Here is a 16,331-nt window from a genome sequence, read left to right as displayed (position 1 = left end):
CTCGAGTAAGCCAAGCAATATGAGGTTGAAGCGTGAAGAAGAGGAAAAAGACTCATATATGAATCTTCCATATACAATAACAAAGCTAAAAAGAGCAAGGAATAGGATAAGAAGACAACTAAACTCCACTTTGACTAGTGAAGAGACCCTGACTAACTTAAAAACATTGAACCAGCACCTAAAAAAACTTATATGGAATGAAAAATATCAAGCAAAACAGGAATTATGAACCAAACTATTGCATGCAAGTAAGCAGGCTAATGCTAGAGAATTCTGGAAAATTATAAACAAACTAGTAAGGCCAAACAAATTGGTAGTTTCGTCAACACTAACAGAACAAGAATGGGCAATGTTCCTGGAAAAACATCTAAACAATAATGGTGCGGAAAAAATCACTGTGAGCATGCAAAATAGTTGTACAGCTAGCGACGAGATGCAAGAACAATTTGTAATTTCTAAAGTGCACTTAATAAAATTAATTAAGAAGCAGAAAGATGGGGCGCCAGGCCCCAATGGGATACCATTTACCCTATACAAAGAAAATCCTGACTTTTGGTCGACGTACTTGGTAAAAGTGTTCAAAGAAGTGATAGAGACGGGAAAAATCCCAGATTCCTTGCGAGGATCTCTAATCTCTCCTATATATAAGAAAGGTAACTGGTCTCTTGCTGAGAACTATAGACTTATTACCTTACAAGACACAGATGCCAAATTGTTTGCTGGAGTACTCTTAAACAAACTAAATGATTGGGTAACAGAAAATAATATTTTGCCAATGAATCAGACTGGCTTCATTAAAGGGCTTGGAACAACGATAAACATCATGGCATTAGCACTAACAATTGAAAAATCAGTGAGGATAAAACTGCCATTATATTTATGTTTTGTTGATTTTAAGTCTGCTTTTGACTATGTGCAAAGAAACCTATTGTGGAAAAAACTTCTGGAAAAAGGCATCCCAGCTGTGCTATTAAATCTAATACAATTGCTCCACAACAAAACCTGGGTAAGAGTAAGGATGGGGGATGGTCAATCACTAACAAAGGAAATTCCTGAACTTGAAGGGTTGAAACAGGGATGTGTACTGGCCCCCCTCCTTTTTAATCTATTCTTAGGAGACTTATCAGTCAACCTGGATGACCTTAATGCACATCCTCCGAAGCTGGGGGATAAGCTGATATCCAACTTGATGTATGCGGACGATGCGATCTTACTAAGTCACACTAAAATAGGTCTCCAGCGCTTAATCAACAGAACACTTTTGTATGCAAATGAAAATGGAATGGTTATTAATGAAACGAAAACAAAAATCATGGTGGTGTCCAGGAACAAACATGTGAGACAAAAAAATAAATGGTTCATGGGAAATAATCAATTGGAACAAATAGAGGTGTACAAGTACCTGGGAGTACTGTTTGACCAGAAGGGAACTTATCTCCTTCAGAAACAAGACATCCAAAGGAAAGCCAACCAACTAACAGCAGCATTTAAGATAGCACCGAAATCCCTTGGGAATTTAACTTATGGGCCACTGTTGAAAATTATAGGAGCTAAATTGCTCCCAACTATTACATATGGAAGTGAGGCACTAATGGGCACGGATGCGGAACTAATTAATAAGGTACTTTCTAGAGTATATAGATCTCTCTTCCACCTCCCAAACAACGCTTCGCCAGCACAAACGAGACTGGAATTTGGTTTGAACAATCAACAGTTAGCAAGAAAAGGCCAGTTTATTAAAATGTGGTATAGGTTTAAGAATGACCATGATAATCAAATTTCACAAATACTCTGGCAAGAAGTAAAAAACAACAAAAAATCACTTGCTTGGAGATATCTTCACGAGGCATTAGAAGAGTTCTCGCTGATGCCTATATGGAACAATACGATAAACAATGGATCATTTAAAAAAATAGTGAATCGAACAACTAACTACCTATCACTTTTACATGACAAAAATGTGCTGGCAAAAAGAAAACATTCGTGGACAGTAATAAATGGATATGAAAAAAAGAAAGTACAAGAATACCTGGAGATACCATGGTCCGAAAGAAGTAAACAATGGTTTATGAATGCAAGATTTGGAATTCTGCCAGGCCTTAGTCATGCTCTGCCATGGAAAAAAACTATCTCCGGTCTATTGTGCAGACTTTGCAAAGGTGGAGAAGAAAATATTGTCCACCTCCTATGTATCTGTCCTGGACTTCGTAGGGAAAGATGTGCATTACTCAAACCTCACTTCAATCTCCGTGGTATAAGAACATGCAGGCATGCACTGAAAATTTGTCTTCACCCAAATGATATAGTCATGAACGTTGCCTTTGTAAAAATTTTAAAGAGAATAACTACTGAACTAGAAAAATAAATGAGGAAAAAAAAAAAAAAAAAAAACAATTAATTTTAAAATTTTAATCATGTTTTTAAGACCTAAGCATCTCAATTTTAAGGATAAAAATTGCCTATTTTATTTTTAATGTATTGTACTATATAAACTGAAAATGATTGTGTATTGAAATATTGTAAGATTTTAAATAATCAAACAATAAAGAATTTACTTACTATCGCGCTGGCATCCCTGATGGCCTGGACGGCGGCTTGCTGCGCTCGCGCCCTCAACCTGTGCGCTAACTTCCGGCCCCCTTTATCCCCACTGAGATAGAACTTGCGGTGCAAGCGCAAGAGGGTGTTTTCCACTCGGTCAAGGTCGAGATGTCTAAGCATTCGTCGTTTTGTTTCCAACTCTCTCCAAATGCGCGGCGCCCCTGTTCTCTTATGTATCGCTTCGAGCGCTCCCACCTCCCTCTCCAACTCCGCACGTTTCTCCCTACGAATCCGGGCCAATGATGCAGACACTGCAATGAATTCCCCTCGGGCTACCAACTTAAGGGCCTCCCACACGGAGCTTAGCGCCATGCCCCCCTTATCATTCTCTACAAGATAGTGGGTGATCGTATCCCGCACGCGTTCAACTACAGACTCTGAGTTGAGGAGGGAGTCCCTAAGCCGCCAACCGGCCGCCAGCGCCCCCTGGCCACCACATGCAAGCTGCACAGAAATAAGAGCATGATCAGACAAGGAGCGCGGGGAAATCGCGGCTGCAGACAAGTGAGGCATGAGGGACGTCGTCGCAATGAAGTGGTCTAGGCGCGCATACGTTTTACGGGCTGCCGAGTAATACGTGAAATCCCGCTCTAGGGGATGGTGCACTTGCCACACGTCATGTAGCCCCCCATCGCGCAGTCACTGCCTCCCTCCCTGGGACATGATCCCTGTCTGGTGTGAGCGCGCCACAGATCTATCTAGTTTCTGGTCCATCACAATATTCAGGTCCCCACCCACCAACACAGCCCCATCCGGGGAAGCTAGGACTTCCGCAAGCACCGTTTTCAAGAAGGATTCCTGGTGTTCATTTGGGGCATACAGGGAGCCCACTGTGAAGAGGGTAGACCCCCACTGCACCCTAACTGCTAGGAGACGCCCCTTGATATCAACTATTTGGGATAGGATCTTACAGTGAGCTTTAGCGCTGAAAAGGATGGCCACCCCCTGCTTCTTCGCCGGACCTGAGGACCACAATTGCACTGGGAAGCGTCTGTCCCTCATCCTTTTGGTATCCTTAGAAAGGAGGTGCGTCTCCTGCAGCAAACACACGGTCCCCCTCCGCACCCTCTAAAAGCGACAGTATTGCAGTGCGTTTAACGGGGTTATTAAGAGCCCTAACATTTAGACTGACAATTTTCAAGTCTCTCCCCATACTCGCCAGGTATGCAGGAAGGCATTAAGCAGGGAACCCGGGACTGTGCCATTGTGGTACATTTCGGAGGCACCCCCCAACCCCCACTCCCCGAGGACTGATGCGGAGCGCCTAAAACAAACCCCCCCCAAATCCCCTCCCCCCCAAGTGCAACAAGCACAAACTCAAGGCATGTGGAGAACCAAATGAGAAATGACAAAAGTGACAACCAGATCATCCTTACGTGGAAACACAGCACCCCTCAACACCTTACCCAACCCTGATGCAGGGCACCCTCAGTACTAGGCGCCGGAAGGATAGAAAGTCACAGTCTCTGCACCTGGAATCCCATCCCGGCACCACCCCGCAAATCATACCTGGCCAGGCAAACTACCCTCACCCTGCTCCATCACCATCAGTCACCAGCGCTACGGAAGAGACGGCAGCCTCCCTTTCAATAAGGCTTGTAGAGGGATCAGGCTTCTTCACCGGGGATGCTTCCCCCACTCTCTGCCACTCATTGGAGCACTGGCGCCGTTGCACAGGCGAGCTCTCTGCACCACACGCTGGGTCCGGACTTTTCAGGCCGAGTGTCTCGAGAGCCGCTTCCAGGGAACGGAGCTGTAGGAGTTTCCCCTTGTATTTAAAGATAATGCGGAATGGGTGACCCCATGAGTAGGGGATGTTTTGCTCCCTCAGGTACGTGGTAACCGGCTTAAAGCTGCGATGCTTGATCAGTGTGGAGGCCTCCAGGTCCTGAAAAAGGGCGGGTTGATGTCCACGAAACTGTACTGACTCCAGGCCCCGTGTCTTACGCAGAATCTGCTCTTTGGTCTGGAAGTCATGCACACAGACTAGAATGTCAGACGGCGGGGCCTTGGCACTTCTCGGTAGGCCGACGCGGTGCACCCTGTCCAGTTGCAGATCGCAATCGTCACCGACGTCCAGAATCTGCCTAAACAATGCAGTCATGTATTCCCGGAGGCTGTCCCCCTCTCCCTTCCAGGGGACCGCTCGGATCCTAATGTTATTTCTCCGGGAGCGGTTTTCTAGGTCCTCCGTGTGCGCTTGCAGGTCCAGGTTCTGCTCAGTCAACCGGAGCACGTCCTGCTGAAGCTGGTGCAGTTCATCGGCCGCGCTCACATCATGCTCTTCCAGTGTCGCCACCCTGTCGCCAATATCATCAACATCTCGCCTCATTTCTTGTATGTCGGAGGAGAGTTGCGAGCGGATCTCCAGTATGTCCTCTTTTATGGCAGCGAACAGTTCCATCATAAAGGCTTTGGTCGCTGGGGCCTCTACATCCTCCACGCGTGGCTTCGAGGCGTCCGGCAGCAGAGAGACCCGACTCCCTTGTTTCAACAGCGGGTCCTTAGGTGCCTTGTCCTTCTTGCCCCTGTTGGACGCCATTTCTGAGGCCTTAAAGTCCTCCAGCCCACTCCTAGCTCGTCGCCAAGAGGGGTCGGTCACCCCCCTCCCACCTCTGAGTACTTGCTTCACTCCGGGCCACCGCTCCACACCAGAAATCAGATGCTCCGCCGCAGGATCCCCGTATGCCAAGCTGGGGCCACTACCCGTGGCACAGGTCCCAGGGGGGGGGGGGGCAACACGGACCCGGACCTCAGCACACTATCCGTCCCAGCGCTAGGCCCTCACCAGCCTTCAAACGGCCCCGTAGTGCAACTCCCCATTTACCTTTTGCAGACTTCGACCCGGGGGGCCCCACCAAGCTCCTCATGGGTCGGCACGCACTCCACTCCTGCCACCTCCCGCTCTCAGGCCCTGCCAGCTAATCACGGCCTGATCCAGCCAGGAAAGTGCTCCGTCGTAGTCCCCTTCAGTGGCTGGCCCCTCACTTCCACCTCGAGGGGCCCCGGCTCCGCCAATAGCGATCAGGCCCCCTCTGGGCACTCAGCTATACCGGTGGGAAAGCAGGCCCAGCCCCTCTAGAGCCTCCGTTGTCTGCCCAGGCCGGCGCTGTCTCCACGTGGGGGGTGACCTCCCCCGGCACCACACCGAGACCGGGATCCCCCTCGTCCGCCGATCCGCGGACCGCCCCTCTAGGCCCCAGGCCCCGGTATGGCTGCCACGCTCCTTTCAGGATCACGGAGCGTTATCTCGCACTATGCTAGCGGGGGTTCCGCACGTGCCACCTCTCTGCGAAGCCCCTCGCTGCCAGGCACACAAGCGGGGGTCTCTGCACCAACGCGCTGGGGGCTGTTCACCGCACTGCCAGGGAGCCGCCCCCAGCTCCTCACCTCCGTCCTGGGGCACCAGCATCCACTCGACCAGCAGGCTCCGCCGCGACCTTCACCCCGCACGGGGTGCACCGGGGCCAGTCCACAGCCCAGCGTCAGGCCTCACAGCGGCCCAGGACCTGCAAGTTCCTCCGCGGTCCAGGGGCCCGTAGCTCCCACCCGGCCGGGCCTCGTCCGCTCGCGCAGCCACACCAGCGCAGTACTCGCTCTGCCTTCAGGCCTCCCGCCGATCGCCGCCTCTACACTCCACGCGGCAGGCACTGCCTATAGGACTTCCAGGCCGCAGTCGCCAACAGGGCGGAACATCGCCCGTCACCCCCGCAATATTACCAGCGCCAGAGCCACCGCGAAGCAGGGAGCGCCAGCCGCCTCCGTGCCCGCTCAGATGGGCAGCAGATAAGGCTATAACAAGGCTATTTTGCCAGGCGGTGCGGGAGGGACAGCAGGACACGTCCTACACCGCCGCCATCTTGGCCACGCCCACTACATCTGCACTTTTACCTGCTGATATGTACCCGGAGAAAACTGAAAGGGTATGGACTTAACTGAACCCGGTATATACTGATCAGAGTAAGTTCCACACCAATCATAATTCTGAGGCCTGTGCACACAGCAATTTATGCTTACAAGCAAGTAATAATCACCTTTGACAAAACTTTTAGTTTTGTCCTTGATTACAAACGTCCCGGAAGCATTGGTAATAATTATTGCACCTGCTAAAATTTGCGTGCCATAATCATCACCTGTTATGACTTTAGCCCTTTAAAAAGGTGTGACATGCTAATTTCAGTATGTTACACACCAAAATCCATATGCCCAGGTATTTATCAGACATTTTTCCCTTTGTTAAATTACAGCAGGTTTCACCTGTTGACTTTTAACATGGTGTGTGGACTATATCACATCTGGAACCTCCTAGGTGCGATAAAGTCCTCACAACTAATTCCAACTGTGCTAACAGAAGTTCGCACAGGGGTCAGATTTTTCCCACCAACTTGTAATCAGATCCCTTAAAAGAAAAATACTGGTCAAGCCATTAAAAACAAGCATTGGCATAGCCAATAGGTCTCGCATTTGGGGCGTTATAAGCATTTAGCCATGCAACAGTTGGTGTTGTTGCACCAAGAATATTCTGCTGCATAACTAAATACTTATAAGGTCCCAAAAGCGAGACCTATTGGCTATGCCAATGCTTGGTTTTTAGTGTGACTAAATCTAATGAATCAGTTGCCAACTCCTGAATACTAAGAATAAGACGTTGATTCCTACGAAGACTACTACTTTTTTGTCTTGTATGAGTTTGCTACAAGTAATGTGGCAACAGTGTTTTCGGTCCAAAGTATCAGCCAAACATAAACCAGAAAATGCTGGTTGTGCAAAAGTTGGCTGACGGGGTAGCCCCGCTGAGAAGCGTGAAGGGATTACGCCGCCTGCAAAAAATAAACTGAAGGGGGCGCGGTCTAGTGTTGAACTGCTAAGAGGGAAGCAGGCAGTCAGTCAAGACGGAGATCTTAGGACGCGAGTGGTGCGCGCGTGACGATAAAAATGAAGGTGAAACCTAACTATGCACCTGGAACAAACAGAGAAGTTAGGCGAAATTAAAACACGCAAAAGATAGGGCATGAGGGAGTGCGCGAGAGCGACTGTAAGGCATGAACAACGAGAGAGCGGGGTGGTGAGGGGACGAAAGGAACAAGCATTGGCTGCGAAAGTAAAAGTGATTGTGATCAAGCGCGGTGGCCGCTAGAAGCGATCTGTGGTGGGGGAGGGGGAGAAGAGGGAGTTGCGTGAGGAGGAAAGACAGCGCAAGCAACAAGAGCGGCCGGGAAACTGAAAGTACGGCCGGCCACCGGCCAGCCATGAATAATTAGGGGAGGAGAAGCCGCAGAGCACACGCTGGAAGAAGCCCTTTGATGTGGTGGCGGCCGTGAACAAAATGCAATTAGGAGGGAGGCTGATGCGCGTGCTTGTTTGGTCACGTGATTCACGTGAACTCAAAGAAAACCGCACCAAAAAGCCCTTGGTTTCACGAGTATTTTGAGCACTTGAATTCTCTCCATTTCCCATTCCTTCGGAATGGAAAAGGCGAGACCTAAAAAATCGCCCAGGTAGAAACCCAATTATAGATGCACTCTGGTACCCATAGCATTAGCTTCTGCAAGTTACAATGGCACCAATGAGGACCTAGATTAGCTATGCTGGATACTGCCAGTCCCAGGTATTGTTCCCATTCCTTGTCAAAGAAAACTAAAAAGAGTTACAGCTCTCTGAGATCTAAGACAGTTACTGGGCTTGCATGGAGGGTTGAAAACAGAAGGGTAACACTGGGTTGGTCGATTCATTCATGTGCTGTCAGGGCAGCAACCTATCAATCGCTTCGTCTCTCACCCTTACATCTGCATGGATGGGTCTCACTAGGATGTATGCCATGACCATACTAGGGCTTGTCTGATTTGTGCACATCTGCCTTTTGGGAGCCAGTGGAAGCATGAGAAGGGCTTTAGGTTCAAACCCTTCTTAAAATGTTGGCCTCCTCTGGCTTAGCCAAAGTAGGTGGAATTTGGGCCTTTTAAAGATCGTGCAGTTTCTTTTCTGGTTGAGAATTCTGAGTCTTTCCTTCCTCAAGAGGTGTATTTTACAGCATTAGGCTGTATCCCTGTTTTTTTTTAGAAATTATCATGTCTTCTACTCTTCTTTGCACAAGTTGGCATATCAATTACTGGGCCTTCTCTGATTTTCCCTTTACTGGTGTATGCGCATACAGCACCACAGCGCCCACCTGGCTTGGATGTTGCTGCTGTGTAGCTCCCTAGATTTTCAGTCTTTTGGCACCCCACCCATCCAATTGGATCAACTGTAACACAGACCATCCAAGTAAATCCCTAGCTCAAGCATAATTGAAGATATGAATCATTGAACGCGATATTAGGAGCAAATAGTTACCGCCAATTACAGTTATACCATGTCTCTCACACCTACTCCCTCACCATACTGCTAGGCGCTGCTCCCACCAACGAGATAAAAGCACCACTTAGGTAGCTCTCTCACGACACCAAAACGCTTCCTTCACAGGATCAGAACGAAACAACTCAACACTGCCAACTGTGCTCTCTCTGGATACTTTAACAAACAGTAGCATCCTGAACCCCCCGCTTTTACAGCTTAAGCGGGGGTGGTGTTGATGACAATTATAGCTATTAATGAACCTGTTCTGTCTGGAGCAGTGCAGACAAAAAGTAAGTAAAGAAAAACGAAGATTAGGGGTTAACCACTGGAAAGGAAGTAAGAGAAAAGAGAGGGAATGAAAGATAGGGGAGAGAGGGTTGGAAGGAAGAGCGAAAGGAAGGACATTTGAAAATAAGGAAGAAACTGTGGATGAAAGGATGGATGCAAGCCAAAGGGACTGATGGATAGAGGGGTAAAACAAGATTTGCATTGGTGGGTGAAAGAAAGTGGCTGGAATGATGAAAGGCTAGATGAATGGGTGGATGGATGAATGGATAGCTGAATGGAAGGGTGAAAGGATAGTTTGGTTGATTGATAAAAAAGGCTGTAAATTGATAGTCGGGTGGAAGGGAAAAATATGGATGAATGGTTGGACGTGTGAGTGGAAGGATCGATGCAAGACTAATGATGAGAGGATAGATGGATGGAATGGTGAAAGAATGGGTGGAAACATGAAAAGATGGATGGATGCATGAAAGGCTTAAAGGGTGGAAAGATAGGTTGATGGAAGGAAGTATGAAGGAACCTCATCTAGAGTGGGTACAGTTTCCTCGTTTCACTCGCTTCTGAGGAATGGATCAAAGTGGGGGGTATTTTCATTTTCTGGCTACTCCCTTGTTAAAAACGCCTCCTTCCCCCACCTCACAACTCAAAGATAGCTGTTGCTGCTCCGACGAGGAAGTGTGCCGAGAAACGGCCTGGGCTCGCACTCTCCTCGCTGCGGTTAATAAGACGAAGCTCTTTCTGCACTCAGGGGGGGAAGTGTTTATAAATGCATTAATCCTGCGGAAAGCCGGGCACATTACATCACCTTATAAAGTCACCGAGTGCGAGCGAAGTCTCAGCCGCCGTATCACTTAAAAGCGGCTCCACGCCCTCATCCTGTTTAGAAAATAGTTACACTTTTTATTCAGCTGCTCGCAGCACGGTCCACATTCTGAGACATGCAGGCGGAGAGACTACATCTCCCGTGAGTCTGTGCGAGCTCTGCCAGTGCTAGCAGGGGAGGGGACAGATCCCTTCATAAGGACCCTGGCTTTGAACAATTTTGAGAATTGTTGGACAGTTTGTCACATGGATGGATTGAAGATGCTGGCGAGCGAGGTCACTCATGAATGACACACTTGCAGACGGCTGAGTATTATGGGCTGTGAGTATAACGTTTATTTTAGTTTCTTGTGAAATATGTGAAGCCTTTGTAACTAATGGTGCTTGCAACCAGGAAAAGGGCATTTCCTTTTCTTAGGCAGAAGTTCTTTTCTGTGAACGTTAGGCCCCTGTCACTCTTTCCAGTTTCCACCCGTCTGTGCTCGAGAGAAGCGGAAGCGCTAAAGCAGCGAGTGACCATAAAGATAAATATAAAGTGCTTTCTTTCTGGACTCTTTTGACTCTGTGTTTTACTGGGTATTTATAAGGCATGTTTTTCCTTTAAGTCTAAAATACTATAATATCAAGTGGTACTATTATACTGCTCATTTTATTGGCTTCAGAAGAATTAAAAGCTTAGAGGACAGACAGGCATTTTAACTTCTGGCCTCCTACCTCTGGGGTCGATTTAGTAAGGCATATGTTGTTGGCTGTACATTGTTGTAGGCAGGCAAACGAGCATCGACATTCTGTAGGGCAGAAACTAAGTTGAACGCTTAAAATGCATATTTTGATGTACATTACCTAGTTTGAAACTTTTATTTTGAAATTGTTAACTGTCCATGGCCACGTGAGAGGCAAGGATATGGTTTACACCAGAATCGTGATTCTAATGAATGTATACAAAGTACACGCTGCCAAGTTTTTACCGGTATGAATTGTTGGAAAGCTGGTCAAGCACCGTGTAGGCAAACTGCACAATTACAAAGCGTATTATTGCACAAGTACTGAGCGTGCGCACCTCGAACGAGAGAAAACTTAAGCTATTCATTTCTCCACCAAGCCTTTTACTGTAAAATGTTATGGAGGCCACTACGTGTGTGTGAGCGTATTGATGAAATTTCCTGTTTTGCTGACACCCCTGTTAATAGTCGGAGCTTCATAATAAATCCATGGCTGGGTAAAATATTAGCAGCACGTTTCTTGAACATATATGGAGAAGTAAACCTTCGAGGTGCCCAGAATTTCAGTGGTGCAGGGGTTCGGATCCACTCTGAAAAGAAGAAGTTCTCCACCTAAAGACCTATGAGCTTTGCCAATTGCCTCCCTCCTGCCTGAATCACTGAAGCACACAAGTGAAAGCGGAGGCTGCTCAGTGCATGCACCATGCTCCAGTTTTCAGCCTGTTTCTTTTTCAGCTCTCCCTTGCCTAACCAGTCACTGGGTGGGATGGGGATAGTGATGTTCCTGGCCCTACCCAAGCCTCTGACGAGATGAGAGAGAGTGAGGTGATAGTCTGATTCGTGAGTAGCCATGTGCACTCCAGGGCCAAAGCCTAAAACATCCAGGATATCTTTGTGAATTATGGTGCAGTGTGTCACAAATGTGGTGGCGCCTGCGCTTGATCAGCCCCTTGGGTCACAGCTAGGAATTCACCAGTCTTTGATGGCTACACTAGCCCCTCTGTATGCCTGCCAGCCAGCAGACACTTTCACTTGCACACCGCACAATGACTTTATACAGTGGGTCGTATTTGGTTAAATATCTAATGTGTCCCCATCATGACTCTACATAGCCAACATGTGTCAGTTAGTCCTCCATCACTCGGACCTTATTTACTTGTTTATTTTATGTGGTAGTTGAAATAGGGGCGAGCGCTGAAGATCCACTACTCGGCTATGGTTTTGCACCCTTAATAACTGTCCCTCTTCAAGAGTTTGCACCATTACTAGGAACAATAGCATTCAGAACTCGAGCCGCGAGCATGCCAGATGTAGTGGAGATCCTGAAGGCTAAAGGAATTATTGTTTGAAGAACCACGTTTTGAGATTTTTTTTCAAAATTTAGGAAGGCTGAGCTTAGTTCATAGAGAGAGGGCAAGGGCGTTCTGAAGCTTGGAGCCTTGAACCCGAAAGGGTCTTCTGCCTCATTTTGATAATCGATGGGGCGTGCTGTTGGAACTTCTGCGAAAGGAATTCTAGCCAAGTGCTATAAAAGATTTTGTGAAGGATGCATGCCGATTTGACTTCGATTTCTTTGGCTACTGCAAGCCACTGCTACAGTGTCAGATTTTCTGAGAACATAGGCATAGGCAACCATGATTTTTTAAAAAAAAGTAAAGAAAGATAAATAACAGAAACATGTAAGGCAAAACCTAAGTGTGTACTGTGCATGCACGAGTTATGTATAGTTTTTTTGGCTGGCTGTATCAATCAGTCACAAAAAAACAAACAGAAAAAGATGTTCATGCACAGTAAATCCTCACATCCCTTACTCTCTCCGTAGAGACATAGTGTGGGGTGAGGGATTAATAAAAAGAAAAGAAAGAAGCACAGCAGGAGACCCTAGTCTGCCTTATGCATTTAGGGATAGGTCAGTAGGTCTTGGCCCAGCCACATATGTATATCTCTCCCTGGCCTTTCTAACCGGCAGGCATTGCCTCTGAACTCTACCCCACCAGGCCTATCTGAAACTTGGGGAGCAACACACACCTCCGCATAACAGGCTGGGATATTAAAAACCATAAACTCTCCTCGTCCTGGTGGAGTGGCTGCATGTTTTTTTTGCGTTTTCTTTTTCTGTTCCCCCCAGGGCAATGACTAAAGACGGGAGGTAGGGGTTTTATTTCTTCCATCCTTTGCTTTGACTAAGTGCACTGGAGGAGTAAAAGTTACACATACCTTTCAGCCTTGCTCAAAGGTGGAAGGACAACGTTTGTCCATTGCACCTCGGCAGCAAGGATGTGTCCTAACGTCCAGAAATGGCACCTTTGGAACTAGGGATCCAGGTTCGAGTCTGGCGTTGGCTCAACATCCTGTGATTCTGGCCAAATCACTTAATCTACCATGCCTTAAAAAAATGAATGTGTCTTTGTGTAATGTGACTGGTGCTCATGTAAAGCGCTGCAATATCTTCGGGTCGAGTTTGCGCTATGTAAAACTGTAAAAAAAACTTGCTGCTCATGTGCAGTAAAATAGAACCCTCCCAGCACAGCTTAGGGAAGGAAGGGAGTTGTTGCCAGAGCCCCCTGACAATCCTGATGCTGACGTGTGGGAGATTTTATATACTCACCCCTCGCCTTGACTTCAACTATACTCTTCTTGGCAGTTTTCAGCAGCACCATCTTGTGTAAGGGTTCAAAGACAAAGGTGTAATTTCTAAAAATGTTATACCATGCCTCCTCCAAAGGTGGTGTAGTGTGTGCTCTGGAGGCAGGTAGTAGGTGCTCCCTCATCTGAACCCGTACGGAACAGTTCTGAGCAGGGCCGGACTTGGTACGCAAACTGGCCCTGGCAATTGAGTCGAACTGGCAGTGGGGTTGGGGGCGAGGCGTTAGAGGGGCACATGGAAATCACTGCAGCTGCTCCCGGTAACAAAAACGGCCCCGGGGTCCAAAACCAGCCCCCACCCTGGCGGCCCACCGGGAAACGCCTGGTGCCCGCTATGGCCAGTCCGGCTCTGGCTCTGAGGTGTGATGGGGCTCATTCAGTCTCACAAAAAAATTGTTAAAGAGGACTATTGCAATCCACATATGTTCTCCTGGTCTGTTCTTATACTTTGTAAGTAGCTATTGTCAACATATCACTTTACCGTTTACCTGAACTCCCACTCAACTTTAGTTATTTTATAGAATGTCTTACTTTTTTGTGGTAGTAGTAAGGCTTTTGTTTTTTTGTGTGGACTTTCATTGTTTTTATAGAGTAGCAGGTCTTTTAATTACATTTTGAGGCGAACCTCACTGAGAACATCCTATTGTTGGCTAATGCTAATAGGGAACCAGGGCAGTTGCAGTTTTTCGCTCCATCCTTTGCGAGCAGCTGATTAGATGATTCTGAGATGTCTGTCACATGTGATGCAGGCCAAAGATTATCAGGGCAACTAGCAACATCTCCGAATGGCTTGTTCATTAAGGTGAAGAGTGTGCTGGGACAGCTACCAGCAGTACTGGCCCTCCTTTCCTCTCTTTGTTCGAGGGTAAAATAGGATGAAGAGGTCTGAGATGTGGCACGGTGGCCTGCTTGCAATTAAAAAGAGAACACCTGTCTAGCTGTGACCTATTCTGGGCTTTACTTGTCCACAGCGTGTTGATTGCCAGCGAGGACCAGGTTTCTGACATCTTTTTGAATGGTGTGAGCAGGGTGCCAAGGCATTCATGAGCTGTACCGGCGGTACTACATCCACATTGTTTTGAGGGTCAGAGAGGCCTGGCAGGCCACTTCAATGATCAGACACCTGTACCCCTGACTAACCCAACCCAGGACAATACCTGTCATTTTGTAGATGTGAAGACCGACCTATGTAAGTGACTGTCGTTCTGGGGCACTGACTGACTGTCCAGTGCTAGGAATACCCGGCCTGGCCAACTGAATATTGAATGCCATTTTATCCTAGTGACCCTCCCACTTCCTGGCTCAGTAACTGTCTGCCTGACATAGTGACTTCCAGTCTGGTAGACTACAGACACCTACTGACTCCTATTCTAACTGACGAATCACAGCCCAGTGTCCTCCCACCCCAGGCAAGTCCAATTTCTTGCAACCAGGCTGAGTGGCGAGTCAGGTCTAGTGACATCCATTGGCCCAGCCAGGCTCTAAACTGGCGAGTAGTATGTTTTCAGGACAGCTATGTTTTTTTCATTTTGACTGCAAGTAATGTGAACAATTCTGACATTGTGCTAAGTCAATGAACACATTTAAAAAGCACACTTAAGCATTCACAACATTCGGCTGCACTTGAATTGGAATAAGCACTGTAAACAGCGTGTAGCTGTAGGTAACTTCCTCTTCGTACATATGCTGTTGTTGCCACTTAATCCTTCTTCGACTTTTCGACTACTCCCTGCTACTGACTCCTACACTTACTCCTAAACGATCCATTTGAGCAAGTAACATTTTTTTATTGAAATCTGCAACTTATGCAGCAAATGATTAAGGATGCGCAGGTCAGTAATAGTTTGAAAAACAACAGCCACACAGTCGCATAAATCCAATGACCCTGGACAAGGGTTGAAGTGAATTCCCTGTGGGTTTTATACACTGGAAGCCAGGCAGCTGTAATAAACCAAGATAGCTCTTTTATAGGTAACTAGGAGATTTTAACTTTCACTTGGATGCTTTATCAGACAGAGAAACCACGCCTTTGCGGATACATTGGGCACGCACAAAAAATGTACGCACCTACACACTCGGCCCGACATACTCCCAATGCCCTTTTTACTAATAATAAGCTGATCACTACCAAGGAGGTTGTTACTTTAGTTTGGTCTGATCATCTTGCCATCAAATTGAAGACTAGCAGCCCGTCCCGACCTTGTCCGGGTGCAACAGGCTTCCCCGACCCCCGCCCGCCCCGACATTGTGCAGCAGCCCGGGCCGCCGCCCGGCCAGCCCCGACCCCCGCCTGCCCCGACCCCCGCCTGCCCCGGGTGCAACAGGCTTCCCCGACCCCCGCCCACCCCGACATTATGCAGCAGCCCGTGCCCCCGCCCGGCCTGTCCCCCGCCTGCCCCGAACCCCGCCTGCCCCGACATGGGTCCCCTTACCTGAGCCGCCGCTCCTCCCGCCTGTCCGCTGCTCGCACCGCCGCTGGCCTGTCCGCTGCTCCTCACGTCACCGCTCCTCCCCCGCGCTATGTCCGCCGCTCCTCGTTGTGCTCCTGGACGCCGCTCCTCCCCGCGCTCCTGACGTGAGCACGCACGTCGCGGCCGGCGCTACTTCGGAGGGACTACTTTTTTTTGACTTAAAATTTTTTAAATAACGTTTTACATTTTTTTTATATAGCCTATAACCATCTACACACCCTGACGATTCCAACGGTGTATCGGTTGTGTGGATTGGCGCTGTGGTTCCCGAGTTTACCCGCCTCAAAGGCTGAAAGTTCTTCCTTTATTATAGTAGTACTAGCAGCCGGTCTCGACCTTGTCCGGGTGCAACAGGCTTCCCCCACCCCCACCCGCCCCGACATTGCCCGCCCCGACATTGTGCAGCAGCCCGGGTCCCCGACCGGCCCGTCCCCCGCCTGCCCCGACC

The 16,331-nt window shown here is 48.2% G+C and overlaps 1 protein-coding gene across 2 annotated transcripts in view; it reads left to right on the top strand.

Annotated features, from left to right (window-relative positions):
• Nucleotides 1-10,109: 10,109 nt before the first annotated feature.
• Nucleotides 10,110-16,331, top strand: part of RAB27A (RAB27A, member RAS oncogene family) — a 533,740-nt gene continuing 527,518 nt past the window's right edge. Inside the window, exon 1 of one of the 2 annotated variants that reach the window (XM_078684858.1) lies at nucleotides 10,110-10,366. The gene's annotated coding sequence lies outside the window, so the exon portion shown is untranslated. The remainder of the gene's footprint in view (nucleotides 10,367-16,331) is intronic. The other variant, XM_078684862.1, reaches the window with a different exon arrangement.

The sequence above is a fragment of the Lissotriton helveticus genome, chromosome 3_2 (assembly GCF_964261635.1).
Source record: "Lissotriton helveticus chromosome 3_2, aLisHel1.1, whole genome shotgun sequence".
Lineage (NCBI taxonomy): Eukaryota > Metazoa > Chordata > Amphibia > Caudata > Salamandridae > Lissotriton > Lissotriton helveticus.
This window is presented reverse-complemented; position numbering and strand designations above follow the sequence as displayed.